Source organism: Entelurus aequoreus, linkage group LG11 (genome assembly GCF_033978785.1).
Source record: "Entelurus aequoreus isolate RoL-2023_Sb linkage group LG11, RoL_Eaeq_v1.1, whole genome shotgun sequence".
Taxonomy (NCBI): domain Eukaryota; kingdom Metazoa; phylum Chordata; class Actinopteri; order Syngnathiformes; family Syngnathidae; genus Entelurus; species Entelurus aequoreus.
In genome coordinates, this window is record NC_084741.1 from 64088098 (window position 1) to 64106102 (window position 18005).

Below are 18005 nucleotides of genomic sequence, written 5' to 3' on the forward strand. Positions count from 1 at the left end.
ACCAACTTCGCCACGCCGTCCGGGTTGGAGCCTATCCCAGCTGCACTTGAGCTGAAGGCGGGGTACACCCAGGACCTCATTGCAGAGCAGACAACATTCACGCTCACATTCACACACAAGGGACAATTTTAGTGATGCCAATCAGCCTATCCTCCACAACTAATTGGCAGTATAATGTCCTCGTAAGTGGAAACCAGGGTCTTGTAGAGAAATATATTGTATTGTGGTTTACACCAGTGTTTCTTAATCATAGGGCTGGGGCCCATTGTTGAGTTGCAAGCGCCCACTAGGGGGCCGCCAAAAAATGTGTTTCCCAGCCGTGGTCCATATGGGCTGCAGCAGTACTCAGTTGTAATACACTTTTCCACCACTTGTGGTAGTAAGTTTTTCTAAATGTAAAACACTTCCTTGTGGTCTACATAACATGTAATGGTGGTTCTTTGGTCAAAATGTTGCATAGATTATGTTTTACAGATCATCTTCAAGTCGCTTTCTGATAGTCGCTTCAGGATGCGCCGTTTTGTGGGCGGTCTTATTTACGTGGCTCTCCTTCGGCAGCGTCTTCTCCCAGTCATCTTTGTTGTAGCGGTGTAGCGTGCAAGGACGGGAGTGGAAGAAGTGTCAAAAGACGGAGCTAACTGTTTAAATGGCATTCACACTATACTTAAATCAATAACAGAGCAGCATCTCCTCATCCGTGGCTCACTAGTGCAACCACGCCGGAAATGTGTCCCGTGAAAAAACGTCCCACCGGAATTCTCTAATAACTAAAGTTCTTTGGGTGAATAATATAAACTCACTACACCGGTATGTTTTAGCGCTTTCATGGCGAGTTTACTGACAGATATAAGTAAGAACTTTACACTACTTTATATTAGAAATGGCAACAGCGGAGGATGAATGTCCCATAACAAGAAGATAGAGAAAAAGAAGAAGCTTATCGACTACGGTGTCGGCACAAACTACAAAGGCGGATACGCGCAATTTTTCAGGATTTATGAAGATCCCAAATACAGATCAGAAGGTAAGAAAAGTTGCTTTTGCATAATATTGCGAAACAAAACACCAGACAATATGTCTTACCTTATAAACACACCATAATAATACTCATATGTTTAGTGTGCTGATAATCCATGAAGCTGTGCGGCTTCATAGCTTACCAAAGTCACACTAAAACATTTTGATAGATTTTTGAGCGCCGTGTGTAAAGTTTTATATTTTCAATGGAACATATAAAATGTTGGTGTTCTTTACTTGAGTCATATTTCCATCATACCTCTTACCACGTATCTCTTAGGTTTGACTGCCATCTGCTGGTCACACTTGTCATTACACCATGTACCAAATAAAATTGTGTCGAGGTCGGTAAGCAAACCCAGAATTATTCCGTACATTAGGCGCACCGGGTTATAAGTTAAAGTTAAATTACCAATGATTGTCACTCACACACTAGGTGTGGTGAAATTTGTCCTCTGCATTTGACCCATCCGCTTGTTCACCCCCTGGGAGGTGAGGGGAGCAGTGGGCAGCAGCGGTGGCCGCGCCTGGGAGTAATTTTTGGTGATTTAACCTCCAATTCCAACCCTTGATGCTGAGTGCCAAGCAGGGAGGTAATGGGTCCCATTTTTGTAGTCTTTGGTATGACTCGGCTGGGGTTTGAACTCGCAACCTACCGATCTCAGGGCGGACACTCTAACCACTACGCCACTGAGTAGGTGGCAGGAAGAAAAAAAAGGATTTTAAGTGCGCCTTATAGTCCGATTTATGGTTTATTCGAACCTTTCCTTTTCCAGGGTCGAATACCTTTAGAACTTCCTTTCTTTTTAATAACAAGATTTGCCTGCAAACGTTTGTTTTGACAGCATTCATCAGCTGGACCAATACTCAAAACATTAGAGGAATCCGAGGGACTCTGCTTTGGAAAACTGAACACGTTGGAGCAAGTTTTGAACCACCATGGACTGAGAGGGTGTCGACCAAGAAAGAAAACCCTGCTTTAGAATCGGCATCTTTAAATTCTAGTGAAAGGTTATGGTCAAACGGGACAAAGCGTAAACGGAAATGTGTTTCCTCTTTGTTGTAAACATGCCCCTAACTACAATTTAAGTTATGAAGGGCTACACCAGGGGTAGGGAGTCTGTGGCTCTTTTCATGACTGCATCTGGCTCTCAGATAAATCTTAGCTGACATTGCTTAAAGGCCTACTGAAATGATTTTTTTTAATTTAAACGGGAATAGCAGATCCATTCTATGTGTCATACTTGATCATTTCGCGATATTGCCATATTTTTGCTGAAAGGATTTAGTAGAGAAAATCGACGATAAAGTTCGCAACTTTTGCTCGCTGATAAAAAAAAGCCTTGCCTGTACCGGAAGTAGCGTGACGTCACAGGAGCTAGTATTCCTCACAATTGCCCATTGTTTACAATGGAGCGAGAGAGATTCGGACCGAGAAAGTGATGATTACCCCATTAATTTGAGCGAGGATGAAAGATTCGTAGATGAGGAACGTTACAGTAAAGGACTTGAGAGACAGTGATGGACGTATCTTTTTTCGCTCTGACCGTAACTTAGGTACAAGCTGGCTCATTGGATTCCACACACTCCTTTTTTTATTGTGGATCACAGATTTATATTTTAAACCACCTCGGATACTATATCCTCTTGAAAATGAGAGTCGAGAACGCAAAATGGACATTCAGTGCCTTTTATCTCCACGACAATACATCGGCGAAATGCTTTAGCTACGAGCTAACCTGATAGCATCGTGCTTTAACTGCATATAGAAACAAAAAAATAAACCCCTGACTGGAAGGATAGATAGAAAATCAACAATACTATTAAACCGTGGACATGTAAATACACGGTTAATGCTTTCCAGGCTGGCGAAGGTTAACAATGCTGTGCTAACGACGCCATTGAAGCTAACTTAGCAACTTAGCAACGGGACCTCACAGAGCTATGCTAAAAACATTAGCTCTCCACCTACGCCAGCCAGCCCTCATCAACACCCGTGCTCACCTGCGTTCCAGCGATCGGCAGAAGGACGAAGGACTTCACCCGATGCGTTTGGCGGCCCGGAGACGTAGGAAGTCAAGGTGAGGTCGGCGGCTAGCGCGGCTAGCGCGGCTAGCGCGGCTAGCGCTCCAACAAAGTCTTCCTGGTTGTGTTGCTGTAGTCCGCTGCTAATACACCGATCCCACCTACAACTGTCTTCTTTGCAGCCTTCATTGTTCATTAAACAAATTGCAAAAGATGTCCAGAATACTGTGGAATTATGAAATGAAAACAGAGCTTTTTGTATAGGATTCTACGGGTACCATAACTTCCGTTACTCTGACTTCGTCACGCGCATACGTCATCATACCGCGACGTTTCAGCCGGATATTTCCCGGGAAGTTTTAAATGTCACTTTATAAGTTAACCCGGCCGTATTGGCATGTGTTGCAATGTTAAGATTTCCTCATTGATATATAAACTATCAGACTGCGTGGTCGGTAGTAGTGGGTTTCAGTAGGCCTTTAACACGACAAGTAATGAATAATTCCGCTGGTAATCACAGTGTTAAAAATAAGATTCAAAATACAAAACGTTCTCATGCATTTTAATCCATCCATCCGTTTTCTACCGCACCTGTTCAAGATGTCGCATTAATGGTAAGAAGTATTTTATTTATTATTGGTTAGCTTCACAATAACAATGTTATTAAAAAGAATAAGAGACTTATTATACTCTAAAAATGTTGGTCCTACTTAAAAATGTACACATTTAGTTGTATTCAGTGTTAAAAAATATTATATGGCTCTCACGGAAATACGTTTGAAAAAAATTTGGCTTTCATGCCTCTCTCAGCCAAGAAGGTTCCCGACCCCTGGGCTACACTAATAATCCACGCCCAGAAAGTCAGCGTGATCAATGGAAGTTTATACAGTCAAAAGCTAGTTTTGGACAGAATTGTGCGTCTGACGTACAAAACGTTATTTTAGTGCATGTAAACATAGATTATAATGCAGAAATAAATCAACTATTGACTCACTGGTGACGTTTATAGTGTGTCTTGTGTATAGATTGTCTATTTTGATATCCCTGCTAAATCATAATTAAATGGCAAGAAGGTCAATTACCGGTAATCTTCGACATTGACAGACGTGCAGGTTGCTTGAATTGCGTGTTTGATTAACACATTTGGACGATATTAAGATCCATAGCAACGGTATAGCTTGAATCATGTGTTTTCTCCCGATGTGCAGGAAAAAAAATGCACTTTTAGCGAAGATAAAGTATATCTTGTAGACGTTACAGGTTCTTTACTTAAATCGGGTTGGTGGTCAAGTAACTGGCCCTATTGTATCCAGTGGATCCCCACATATTCACAATTTAGCATTTGTGACCCTGCACATGTGTGATTATGGTTAAAAAAAATAATTTATAAAAAATATTTAGTATATATATATTTTTTTTACATTATACAGCAGCTTTGTGCAGCATAGTGACGTGATGTACTATCTATCAAGGGATGCAGGGCTCGGGGAACAGGACCTCTCTGTTGTCATGGCGAACCGCCAAGTGTGGCGTGTAATCGAGTGCGCCCCGGCCCCCAGGGTCGCTCGGTGACGATGATGATGTGCGTTGCCCCGCAACTCAAGTTAATATAAGATAAGTTGTCGTGGATTGTAGAAACACTTTGAAACGCACCTGCTGCAGAACAACGTTGAAAAGCTCAACTGGGACTCCAAGTTAGTTCTCTCCATTATTATCATTAGTGGCGGGTAAAGATGGGGATTGTTTACATTTGAACCAATGATAGTACCAAATCGGTACTTCAAACACAATGCAAGTTTTTGTAAAAAAAAAAAAAAAAAACAATGCCTTTTTATTTGTATGGAACAGACGAATAATTTAAAGGGGAACTGCACTTTTTTTTGGAATTTTGCCTATTGTTCAGAATACCTATGAGTAGTGTTGTCCCGATACCGGTAACAAAATGTATTTCGATACTTTTCGGTACTTTTCTAAATAAAGGGGACCACAAAAAATTGCATTATTGGTTTTATTCTAACAAAAAAATCTTAGGGTACATTAAACATATGTTTCTTATTGCAAGATTGTCCTTAAATAAAATAGTGTACATACAAGACAACTTGTCTTTTAGTAGTAAGTAAATAAACAAAGGTTCCTAATTTAGCTGCTGACATATGCAGTAACATATTGTGTCATTTATCGTTCTATTATTTTGTCAAAAATATTGTGGTAGAAAATGAATTATTAATCTACTTGTTCATTTACTGTTCATATCTGCTTACTTTCTCTTTCAACATGTTTCACCCTCTGTGCGTGCTCGCTTCTAAAAGTTGTTGCCGAAAGTCGGAAGTTCGCTGCTACGAAAACGGGAATAAATGCGCCGAGGAAATGAGTTCCGGCAATGATTAAAATGACCAAAATACGGTAACTATTGAACATCCATCCATCCATCCATTTTCTACCGCTTGTCCCTCTTGGGGTCGCGGGGGGTCGCTGGAGCCTATCTCAGCTGCATTCGGGCGGAAGGCGGGGTACACCCTGGACAAGTCGCCACCTCATCGCAGGGCCAACACAGATAGACAGACAACATTCACACTCACATTCACACACTAGGGCCAATTTAGTGTTGCCAATCAACCTATCCCCAGGTGCATGTCTTTGGAGGTGGGAGGAAGCCGGAGAACCCGGAAGGAACCCACACAGTCACGGGGAGAACATGCAAACTCCACACAGAAAGATCCCGAGCCCGGGATTGAACTCAGGACTACTCAGGACCTTCGTATTGTGAGGCAGATACACTAACCCCTGTCCCACCGTGCTGCCCCTATTGAACATATTACATATTATTATGAACGTGTTCATTTCTACATTATATATATATACTTGCAGTGTGTGTATAAAACGTAGATGGAGGGCTTTGAAGTTGTTTTAGAGCTTTGAAGGCTACAACAATGACTCCCATTAGCTGCATCTTCCAAGGGTTTTTTTATCCTCTTTAAAATCCTAAAAAAAAAAGACACATGTTCTTGTCTCTCACAATGATTGTGAATGGTGGGCAAAATTCTAAAAAAAAAAAAAAAAAAAAAAAAAGGGCAGTTCCCCTTTTAAAGAATTCTGTATAAATCTTATAAATAAATTATAAATACAATCTACAACAAATTGAAAGTGCAAAAAAACTACTTATTTTAGTTATGTTGATCCGCAACATTGCGGGTGTTGTTGAATATCACCTCCCTTGCTGTAACGGTCATTTGTGCATAATGAAAAAGTGCTGTGTTGTTGTTGTGGCTCCAGGTAGTGATGTGCGATACCACTGATTTTCGTAACGATCCAATACCAACTAAAATGCAGGCTGGTATTAGCGATACCGACCCGATACTGATACTTTGTGCAAATATACCTGGTAAATAACATTCAAAATGTAGTGTGTTTCAAGTATTAATCAAACAATATAAAATCACAGGGCGAAACAAATGATGGCATCTTATTTATATTCAACTCCTTATGTGGTGTCTCCAAATAGCCTACGATTAAAGGATACATTCACTGGCTGTTTTATACCACTCATTTTATTTTCTTAAACAAACAAATGACAGAGTGAATGACTCAGCACAGCATATTACATACTTACCAAGGCGGAAGAAAAAGTAATTCCCACCAATCACGTTCCATCTAGAGAAAATCTTAATGATTTAATTACTTTACACTGTGATCCTGTCAATAATATATCTTATATCAAATAACTGAAGTATCAAAAGTATTGGTATTTTGAAATAGTTTTTCTCAATTTTAACATTTTTAGATTAGAATAGAAAAACTATAATTATTCATGCTGAAATTAAGATTAGTCAATGACTAAAATAAGTAAATAGCTCTTAAAACGAGGAAAAAATATAGAAATATAATTTTAAATATTGGCAAATGGCAAATAATTTGCAGTGTACTTCAATTTTCGGGCGGCCAGAGAACAATACCCCCAGCAAATATGGGAATTTACTGTATATAATACCTTATTTAGATTTATGTGTGCAACTTCAACCGTCAATAAAAAGCGCAGCCAAATTAAGCGGAATTAAACTATGGAATGGATTAACCAAAGAAATCAAACAAAGCACCAATATGATTCAGTTTAAGAGATTGTTCAAACTACAAGTGTTCACAAAGTACACAGAACAAGAATTATGATGAACATTTGTTCACTGTTATGTTACAGAGAAAAAGGAAATATGATCAAATTGCTATGGTATGAAAAGGGGTAGGATTAAATAAGCTCAGCTTCTTCCTACTCCTTTTCGGACGTGCTGTAATGAAACAATTAGAAATATGTGATGCATTACATTGTATCGTATGCATGTTTGAAATAAACTGAACTGGACTGAAATCACTCTGCACTGAAAAGCGCCTAAAATAGAAAACTGCCTAAAAATGAGAATTGTTTATTTGGATACAGTTCCTTAATCAGCTCTACCGTCTGTCTCTGCATTTTTATATCACCCATGAGAGCTTGTTAAATAATGTTTTGTTCAAAAAAATGGTGGCCAATATGAAGCTGACCACAGTGTTTTATACCAATATTGGCGTTCTTTTAAGGGAAGCAATAACTCAGTACAACACTCGGTACTGTAGCATAAAGACAAAGCTGTCAGCGTTAGTAGAAATATATACGGAAGAATTCAGTTCCTTCCCAGCGACCGTTATGCTATCATAGTCTGTACTCCCTGATGGCCTCATCAAAAGTCTCCGTTGGCGTTCCGGGGAGTTGTAAGGATGTCACGCTTGGCTTGCGGAGCTCTAACACATGCTGCTGCCATCTAGGTTCTGTCGTTACAAAGTTGCGCCATTAGAAGTGTCCCGTTGTGGTTATTGATTTGATTGTTTGCTCCCTGCTTGGTGGAAAAACAGCTCATTGAGAAACTGTTCCTTTACCACCTTCCCGACAAAGACAGTATTGTTCACAGCAGCAGAGGCTTGTATGTATTCTGCTGCAGAAATGTGTCCTTTAGGAAAAACAATAGGTTTCTATATTGAAATAGATAAATACATAAAGAATCCTTAATAACCTCTGCAAAGTTTGCCATTAGCAATCATCTTCTATGAGTAAAATCTAACAAAGTTGTCATTATGTCTCAAGACAATTATTATTAGTTTCAAGTGTTTTATTGTATTTCCTGTCCAGCGCTCTTATTTTTTGTTTCCATTTCCTTTTTGACTCCTTTTTGCCACGACTTCCCCTGTCAGGATGCTTAATATGTCTCTTAGACCGGTGGTTGTCACATTTTTTTTCACCGAGTACCACACTTGGCTCTCCAAGTACCACCCTAATGTCCGACATTAAAATTCAGTAGCGTAGTAGGCCTAAATATTCATTAAAAACAAAGCAGAGGTTTTATTTACCACATATATTTATTATTTTTGGCCACTGTACGATTACACACAGTTTGAACAGTAACACTGTGTTTGAATATTAAATTAAGTGTTTTTTTTTTTTGGTGTACCATTAGATGGAACATGGTACGCTGTCCACAGGCAAGCTACTGGGAAAATGTAATAAGCTAAGCTACTCGTTACTCTCGATTATATCCCCGGAGAACTGTAACAAGCTACACTACAAGCTACATGGCAAAAGTAGCTTTCTACAGCAAAGCTACATTCAACGGCATGTACAAAAGTATGTCTACGGGCCCACATGTATAATATCAATGTTAATGTAACAGAGTGTACAAATGAGCCCCCAATAGGGGTCCATTGCTATTAACTATCTGTCTTTTAGCTGGGGACACCCTACAACTAGCTCTAGGGGTCCCCACAACCCACTGTATATATGTATTTAGTTTGCCTTTTCTTTGGCCCACCCCTATAATGTTATTTCTTTTCTGTACCTACAGTAAAAACAGCATTTATTTTTATCTTGACAAAAAACAAACATTGACTTTGTGTGGGAACAGTTGATAATGGTTATTATGTGCAGTAAAACCTTTCATTAACTCCATCCATCCATCCATTTTCTACTGTGTGTCCCTCTCGGGATCGCGGGTGTTGCTGGAGCCTCACATTAATGTGGGTTCCAAGTCTTCGATGAAGAGAGCAGTTTTAATTTGGGTTTGCAAAGTAAACAAGTAAAAAAGCATACATCTGTCTAAATATGGCTGAGGACACGCATTTTGTAGGTTTTCCGTGCGTCATCTTCATCACTAAAGGAAATATTAATTTGCAAAGTATGTTTCTTTTTTCTTTTTTTTTTGAGTGGTCAGCTTGAAGCGTACCTCTGTCTCCGACTCCGGTGTGACTGTAATGATTATGCTTACTAGTTATCTTTCCTCTGATTGGCCAGTCCGTAATGTTTTGCGCTAACCTTAGCCAATTGTGACTCATCATACGAACACCAACCAATTATCATGGATTTTCTACGTATTTATGGATGTTCTCATTCGTCCAGGTCTTTGTATTTTCTCCATAATTTTTTTTGCCTGACTTTGCGGTCCATTTTCTATCTTTGTAGCTTGTAGTTTTGATTTAAGCTGCCTAGCTACATGGGTCTAAAAGTAGCCAAGCTACAGAAAAAGCTACTTGTCAAAAAAGTAGCTAAGCTACCACCAAGCTACTGGAAAATGTAGTTAAATGTAGTTCTTACTGCGCATCACTGCCTGCCGCCCAAGTGCAGTTGGGATAGGCTTCAGACCCCCTGCTACCCCAAAAGGGACAAGCCGTGGAGAATGGATGGATGAGTGGATGCTTTAGACCAGGGGTCTGCAACCCAAAACATTGAAAGAGCCGAATTGGACGAAAAATACAAAAAACGAATCTGTCTGGAGCCGCAAAAAATGAAAAGCTGTATAAAAGTCTTATAATGAAGGCAACACATGAAGTGTCTATATTAGCTATAATAGCCTACTATCAAAATAACTGTGTCTCAAATCTTCGTTGACAGAAAGGTTGAAATTTAATATATATTTTACAAATTTTTACAACATTAGAAACTATTAGTAAATCCGAGGCTATTTAGAAGGTGAGATAACGCCTGGTAATTACTGGCTTTTAATGGCCAAAGGTATAGATGTGTGTGTCCAAGTTAAGGCTGTCTTCTTTTGATAGATTTATTACAATCTTTGGCAAGCTTGGTTATGTTTGCTGTGGTCTGGAACAACAGGGCACACACACAACTATCTGAAATGCAGCCAATATTATGGAAAACTCAAATATATACAAAGAGGATAAAAGTAAAGGATATTAAATGAGTTTAAATATACCTACAAATGAGGCATAATGATGCAATATGTACATACAGCTAGCCTAAATAGCATGTTAGCATTAATTAGCTTGCAGTCATGCACTGACCAAATATGCCTGATTAGCACTCCAACAAGTCAATAACATCAACAAAGCGCACTTTTGTGCATTCAAACACAGTAGAAAACTTTTGGTGGACAAAATGAGACAAAGAAGGAGTGGAAGATTTTACGTGTAAACAAACTGTTGCGTCACAGTCCACACTATGGTGAGTTCAAGAACTGCCGAAATTAATAGGACAAAACAATGTTCACAGTGGGCTTTCTAACAATTGAGAAGGTTTTGTGTCATGTTTGTCCTCAGACAAAAAACATAATAAACAAAAAAACAAAAAAAAATAAAAAAATTCCCATCTTTTTCCATTTACAAATCTTTTTAAAAAATACTTCAGGGAGCCACTAGTTGCTGACCCCCCTCTCTAGACAGACATGGATCATGGTTTTGCTTTGTGTGCTTTGAACCTCTATACAGCATTTCCCTATGCTCGATGTGTCTTTCTTGCTTTTTTTGTGCACTTCCCTGCTGCACTATATGACATATTTTTTAAATAATCTTTACCTGCACTTTGACTGCCGTCTCTGCATTCTGGGGTCAAGACCAACACAACCGATGTTCCAACCTCTGCTACACCGAAAGGTGACAAGACTACTCCCAACTTAATGACTTAGACTTAGACAAACTTTGTTGATCCACACGGGAAATTGTTCCACCCTGCAGACTACCGTAATTTCCGTACTATAAGCTGCTACTTTTTCCCCTCGTTCTGGTCCCTGCGGCTTATACAAGGGTGCGGCTTATTTACGGCCTGTTCTTCTCCGACACAGACGAAGAGGATTTCCGTGGTTTTAGTACGCAGGAGGAAGACGATGACACAATGATTAAAGACTGACTTTTCATATACCGGTAGGCTGGTTATTTTGCTAACGTACAGGCGAGCACTTTGTATTACTTTGCACCGTTTTATTATTTGTACTCTGCATGAATGCTGTTCGCCATGTCAAAGATGTGAAAGTTTGATTGAGTGATTGAAAGATTTATTGTTAATAAATGGGACGCTTTGCGTTCCCAAACAGTCATCTCTGTCCCGACAATCCCCTCCGTGGAAGCAGGAACCCCTATATACTACGCTAATTACACATCAAAACCCTGCGGCTTATAGTCGGGTGCGGCTTATATATGGAGCAATCTGTATTTTCCCCTAAATTTAGCTGGTGCGGCTTATAGTCAGGTGCGGCTTATAGTCCGGAAATTGCGGTAATTGTCGAACACTGAATTCCCACAAAGAGCCACAAATTAATTTGAACTATTTTAGAGACTATTCGAGCAATTACATATGAAATTTTAATTGAGTTTTAACCGAACCCCATGTTCTTTACACAACTGCTTATAACAGGAATACAATGGTTGCATGATTTAGATAACACATTCTTGTCAATGTATCTTTGCTTTTCTTAATCTGGACATGCCAGTATTAAAACATGTTCAATTAGGACAGTTGGGCAGAGCAGGCCTGGCAGCCTGGTCTCAGGCTGGCACCCGATTTGACCCTAAGCATATGTTACATGTACTCAGCCTGCTGGGCTAATTTGAGGCTCCAATGACCCAAACTGCTGTAATGAAACTGCTTCCCACTGTGATAAGGATGAATTACCCTCTGTTACCTGTGCATCTAAATCAAGGTAACAATATGAAGCTATTTATTCAATAAGAAAGATATTTCCTAAAATATATGCAAAATGCAGCAGCATAGTGCTCTGTAATGTATAAAACCTAGACAAATGTGAAGGTTGTGTCAGGAATGGCCTCTAAAATAATGGAATGATCCAGATAAATCGGGCATATAATTTGTTGCTCCGACCCCTGCACTGTTTCATTATTTCAACACATAATAATGGTTGTACCATCCCAGAATATTGACATTCGAAACAGATACCGCTGGATTTTAAAAAAAGGGACATCCATCCATCCTTTTCCCACATATACACTATATTGCCAAAAGTATTTGGCCACCCATCCAAATGATGAGAATCAGCTGTCCTAATCACCACATGTGTATAAAATCAAGCACTTTGGCATGGAGACTGTTTCTACAAACATTTGTGAAAGAATGGGCCGCTCTCTGGAGTTCAGTGATTTCCCGCGTGGAACTGTCATAGGATGTGCAACAAATCCATTCGTGAAAGTTCCTCGCTCCTAAATATTCAAAAGTCTTTATTATGAGAAAATGGAATAGTTTGAGAACAACAGCAACTCAGCCACGAAGTGGTAGGCCACATAAACTGACAGAGAGGGGGGTTGTTTTTCAGGAGTTGGGCTTGGCCCCTTAGTTCCAGTGAAAGGAACTTTGAATGCTCCAGGATACCAAAAAATGTTGGGGCCCCTTCCTCTTCCAACATGACTGTGCACCAGTGCACAAAGCAAGGACATGGATGACAGAGGCTGGTGTGGATGAACTTGACTGCCTGACCTGAACCCAATAAAACACCTTTGGGATGAATTAGAATGGAGACTGAGAGCCAGACCTTCTCGACCAACATCAGTGTATGACCTCACCAATGCGCTTTTGGAAGAATGGTCAAAAATTCTTATAAACACACTCCGAAACCTTGTGGACAGCCTTCCCAGAAGAGTTGAAGCTGTAATAGCTGCAAAAGGTGGACCGACATCATATTGAACCCTATGGGTTAGGAATGGGATGACACTTCAAGTTAATTTGTGAGTCAAGGCAGGTGGCCAAATACTTTTGGCAATATCGTGTAACTTGTCCTTATCAGGGTCATGAAGGCTAGGGTTGGGGTTCAAGGGTTGAAGGAAACAGAGAGTAGTTTGCCAATGCTCCTGATTTTGTTAACCATTTTTCATTTTGATTCTTAGTTTCGATGCTGATGCATAGAAGAAGCAACAAAAATAGCCATGGACAGTGGTCGGAAGCACTCAAAAAAAGATATAAAAAAATAATAAAAAGGCTGGTAGATCGTGCAAAGAATGAAACGCATCTAGGTTCATGGTGTGGAAATTAAAGAGTGCCCCACCACTTCTCCTCTGACCAGTCAGAATGAGGTAAGTAAAACAATACTTTGTTGTCTGCCAACATCGAGGCAGCAAACATAGCAATCGTACTCGGGCTACAGCTAATACGGTGGGTAACACAAATATCAGCATCAGACAATCGAGCACGTTAAGGACAGAATATATGTGAATGTTTTTTTCCACAAGGTTTTAAACTAAACATTTAACACAATATTGCTTTAACATAAACAAAAAAACTCCCCAGAGGAAAAAAAAAGTAGGTGTACAAAGAAATGAGAGAATATTGTTAAATAGTATTTTTCTAATTTTTGTTTGAGCTATTTTTTTATTAATGGGACTGGTCTGTTGATATTGTCCTGATTCGGTTAACAGGTAAATAAGTCATAAATATATATTTAGTATCATATTTTTAACAGGGACATTTAATCCAAAAATAATCTTGGTTAGCGCCCTCGTTTAACATTTGCATACTTCTAGGATGACTAAGCTTATTGCATGGATTTTATTGACGTCACGTCCGGCTCACTTATTTAATTTTTTTTTTTTTTTTTTTTCCTCTTTTTTTTTCCCCTTTTCTTTTTTTTCTTCTTTTTGGTGAGTTAAATCAGCACCATTGTAACCGGAGTGTGATCACTAATCAGAGTAGGTGAGTTAAATCAGCACGCCATTAACCAGTGGGTAATCACTAATCCGAGGCAGGTAAGTTAAATCAACGCCAGGGTATGATCACTTTATTTATTTATTTTTTTGTCCTGTCCAGCTACTCAGGCAAATCATATAGTTGATGTAGATGCCCATATCGGCTGTACAGATTTACTTTACAAAAGATAAGTGTGGGATACTTCTCTTGTTGCCTTATTTGTATTTGATTTTACTTTCTTGAACTCACCATAGTGTGGACTGTGACGCAACAGTTTGTTTACATGTACAATCTTCCACTCCTCCTTTGTCTCATTTTGTCCACCAAATGTTTTATACTGTGCTTGAATGCACACAAGTGCGCTTTGTAGATGTTATTGACTTGTTGGAGTGCTAATCAAGCATATTTGGTCAGTGCATGACTGCAAACTAACTAATGCTAAAATGCTATTTAGGCTAGCTGTATGTACATATTGCATCCTTATGCCTCATTTGTAGGTATATTTGAGCTCATTTAATATCCTTTACTTTTATCCTCTTTGTATATCATTTAGTTTTCAATAATATTGGCTTCATTTCAGATAGTTGTGTGTGTGCCCTGTTGTTCCAGACCACAGCAAACATAACCAAGGTTGCCAAAGATTGTAATACATCTATTAAAAGAAGATAGCCGTAACTTGGACACACACATCTATACCTTTGGCCATTAAAAGCCAGATGCCCCTATCGGCTGTACAGATTTACTTTACAAAAGATAAGTGTGGGATACTTCTCTTGTTGCCTTATTTGTATTTGACATTATTGAATGGATTTATATTATTATTCGGTGCAGCCGGGCCAGAGCAAAAAAGGAAGACAGAGGAAAACTTTCCCGCCCATTAAATACGCGTGGTGGTCAAGCTAGCTCTGTTCTCAATGGGTGCTCAGTGCCATTTAGCCTTTCTCAAAGAAAAATGCCCTATGCTCATGTTGTCTTTGGCTGTTCAAATCGGGAAAATGATAAACGTTTCTTCAGAGTTCCTCAAGAAGTAATTAAAAAGGGAGAAAATGCAAGATTTTACGAAACGACGAGAAAAGCAGCACACACTCCAGTCCAAGGGAGCAGAGTCTAAGAATGAACGAGTTGGCAGTGGTCACTTTGTTAAAGGTTTGTTTGATATACCTGTAACCTATTTTATTTCCCATTTAAGTGTTATCTTGATATTATGTGCATTTGTTAAACACATGTTTGCCACGAGTGTTTCAAAACAGCACAGACTCGGCGAGTCTAAATAAAAGAAAGCAAATGTGAGCAAAACCTAAAAGAGTTTAAGTTTTTACAAAAGGCCACAGTCATAAATGAATCTTTCAGCAATGATGACATCTATTATATTTTTATTAAGGTGAGGAAAAACAAGCTACTCAAAAACGGTTGGTGCAACGGTAACAAACATGGCAGTAGATGCGAAGTTAAATGATGAAATACAACTAGCTTGCACCAGCAAAACCCCAGAGTTTTGATACCAATGTCCTTGACCCAGCCACACACAAAGACCTTGTAGACCTCCATGCTTTTCCAAGTTTCCATCTGTTTTGTCATGGGGCGGTATAGCTCAGTTGGTAGAGTGGCCGTTTCAGCAACTTGAGGGTTCCAGGTTCGATCCCCGCTTCCGCCATCCTAGTCACTGCCCTTGTGTCCTTGGGCAAGACACTTTACCCACCAGTGCCACCCACACTGGTTTAAATGTAACTTAGATATTGGGTTTCACTATGTAAAAGCGCTTTGAGTCACTAGAGAAAAGCGCTATATAAAATATAATTCACTTCACTTCATGTAGAATGATATCTGGAGCACATTAGTTTGCAATTTCTGACAATGCAACTGGCGTATAATCCTTTATATCACTCAACAAATCTTTTATTTGATCAAGTAAAGTGATCTGTTCCATTGCATAGCTAGATCTGCTTTTTGCAGAAAGATTTAAGCCTTTTTTGTACTCCATTTGCGCACTGCTTGCTGCACAACAGTCATATGAGCTTCGTTGATCACTATTGGTTTTCACTTCCAGAAAGAAGTCACGCGATAGAATACAAGCAACTTAAGAATAGGAATCAAGAAGCGCCAGGAACAAGAATCGGAATGGAAAAAAGTTTCAATTCAAATCATGCGCCACCCTAACACCAGCTGACTTTGGGTTAAACCCTGGACCAGGGGCCGCATGGAGGAAAATCTGTGCACACGCGGGCACTTTAAAATTACTATTAAAATCATGGCATTTGTTTTCTTTGTCTTACTTTGGCCAAAAATAGAACAAACACATTCTGAAAATATTACAATAAAAATATACCGGCAGCGGTAACGTTTAGCTCCATGAAGGAAAGAAGAAAGTGAATGAATGTTTATAACTGAATAAATGTACATATGCATAAACCATATGATTAGAAAGAAGCAGAGTGGAGAACTATCACACCGCCAAGATGTGTAAATGACAAAGCCTGTGTTTGTCCACTTACTGAATCTATAGTCTACTATTATTTACTTGCATACAATGTATAACATTACATTTTTATTTTCAGAATTATTTTATTCAAGACAGAAGTTTTAGGTTTGCACTTTATTTATCTCAATGTTGTAGATTATTATGTATTTGCATGCAATGTGCAATGTGACATTTTTGTTAAAAGATGTATTTCTTTCAAAACAATTTTGAGTATTGCTTTTCATTTAGTTCTTTGACAATTGTTCAAAAAAATTACAATTTATAACTGGTCTAAAAAGAAAAACATTATTCAACCTAAAATGTTGCTAAGAGTAAGACGCAGTGCATGCAGTCATTTCAAGCTACTAGTTTTGATCAAATAAATTAAGATCTTGTTTTGAATTATGTCACTTACTTGTGTCCATTGGTTTCTTTAAAAAGTAGGGAAATAATCTGAAAAAGTCACTATTCAAATTTTTTGTCAAAAAATCTGAGATTTTATTTTCAGGCCATATTGCCCAGAGTCTGGCGTGTCAAACAAATTTTAGCCCAGGGGCCGCATAAAGGAAAATCTGTGCACACGCGGGCTATTAAAATCATGGCATTAAAACAAAACAAAAAAGACAACTTCAGATTGTTTTCGTTGTCTTACTTTGGCCAAAAATTTAACAAACACATTCTGAAAATATAACAATAAAAATATACCAGCAGCGGTAACGTTTAGATCCGTGAAGGAAAGAAGAAAGTGAATCAATGTTCATAACTGGATACATTTGCATATGCTGAAAAATTTTCTCTTGTATAATTTTTTTAAAATGAATTAAGTAACGTTTATGACAACCTTTTTCCAAAACACAATATAGAATGTGAGATATAACAGGATAATGCATACATTTATCATTTGTTTTCAACACGGTTACAAAAAAGTGGGACACCAAAAATTTACTGTGGGACCCCATTTTTATGACTTGATGGGGTCCCTGGGACCCCATTTTGAAAATTCCTAGCGCCAACACTGATGGAGTAAAACAGCAGCAGGCAGCTGTGGCCTGCTGGCTGATTCTAATACTAATCAAATATCATCCTGGGGGCCAAAGATAATTCATTCGCGAGCCGGATCTGGCCCACGGGCCTTGACTTTGACACCACTGCCCTGGACTGATTGCCAGCTAATAGCGGGTCAAGACATGTCAACAATACATCTTTTTCCAGTTGTGTGTTGACTGGAAACTACAGTTTATACCTTGAGATGCTGTACTACAATTCTCACCATCCTCAAAATGGTCTTATGTTTAACCAGTAACCCATGGAATCACAAATCATTTGTCATGACATACCAGCCTGGTCAAAAAATGTTCCCACACTGTAGTATTTCTTCGGACCACCATTAGCTTTGATTACAGCATTCATTCATTCACTGTGGTATTGTTTCCACAAGTTTCTGCAATGTCACATCAAAATATGTCCAGAGCTGCATTCACTTTTTGGCAAGTTTTTTTGGACTGTACTGATTTTAGAAGTTTCAGCATCACTGAATATTGTTTCATACCAATAATTCACCCATTTTGG

At 38.9% G+C, this 18005-nt stretch overlaps 2 protein-coding genes across 4 annotated transcripts in view; one reads left to right on the forward strand and one right to left on the reverse strand.

Moving 5' to 3' along the window:
- The window catches only part of LOC133660343 (glutamate receptor ionotropic, kainate 2), a 472659-nt gene that overhangs the window by 287370 nt on the left and 167284 nt on the right, over nucleotides 1-18005 (reverse strand). The gene's annotated exons all lie outside the window — the stretch shown is intronic.
- The window catches only part of ascc3 (activating signal cointegrator 1 complex subunit 3), a 407454-nt gene that overhangs the window by 89173 nt on the left and 300276 nt on the right, over nucleotides 1-18005 (forward strand). The window lies entirely within an intron of this gene.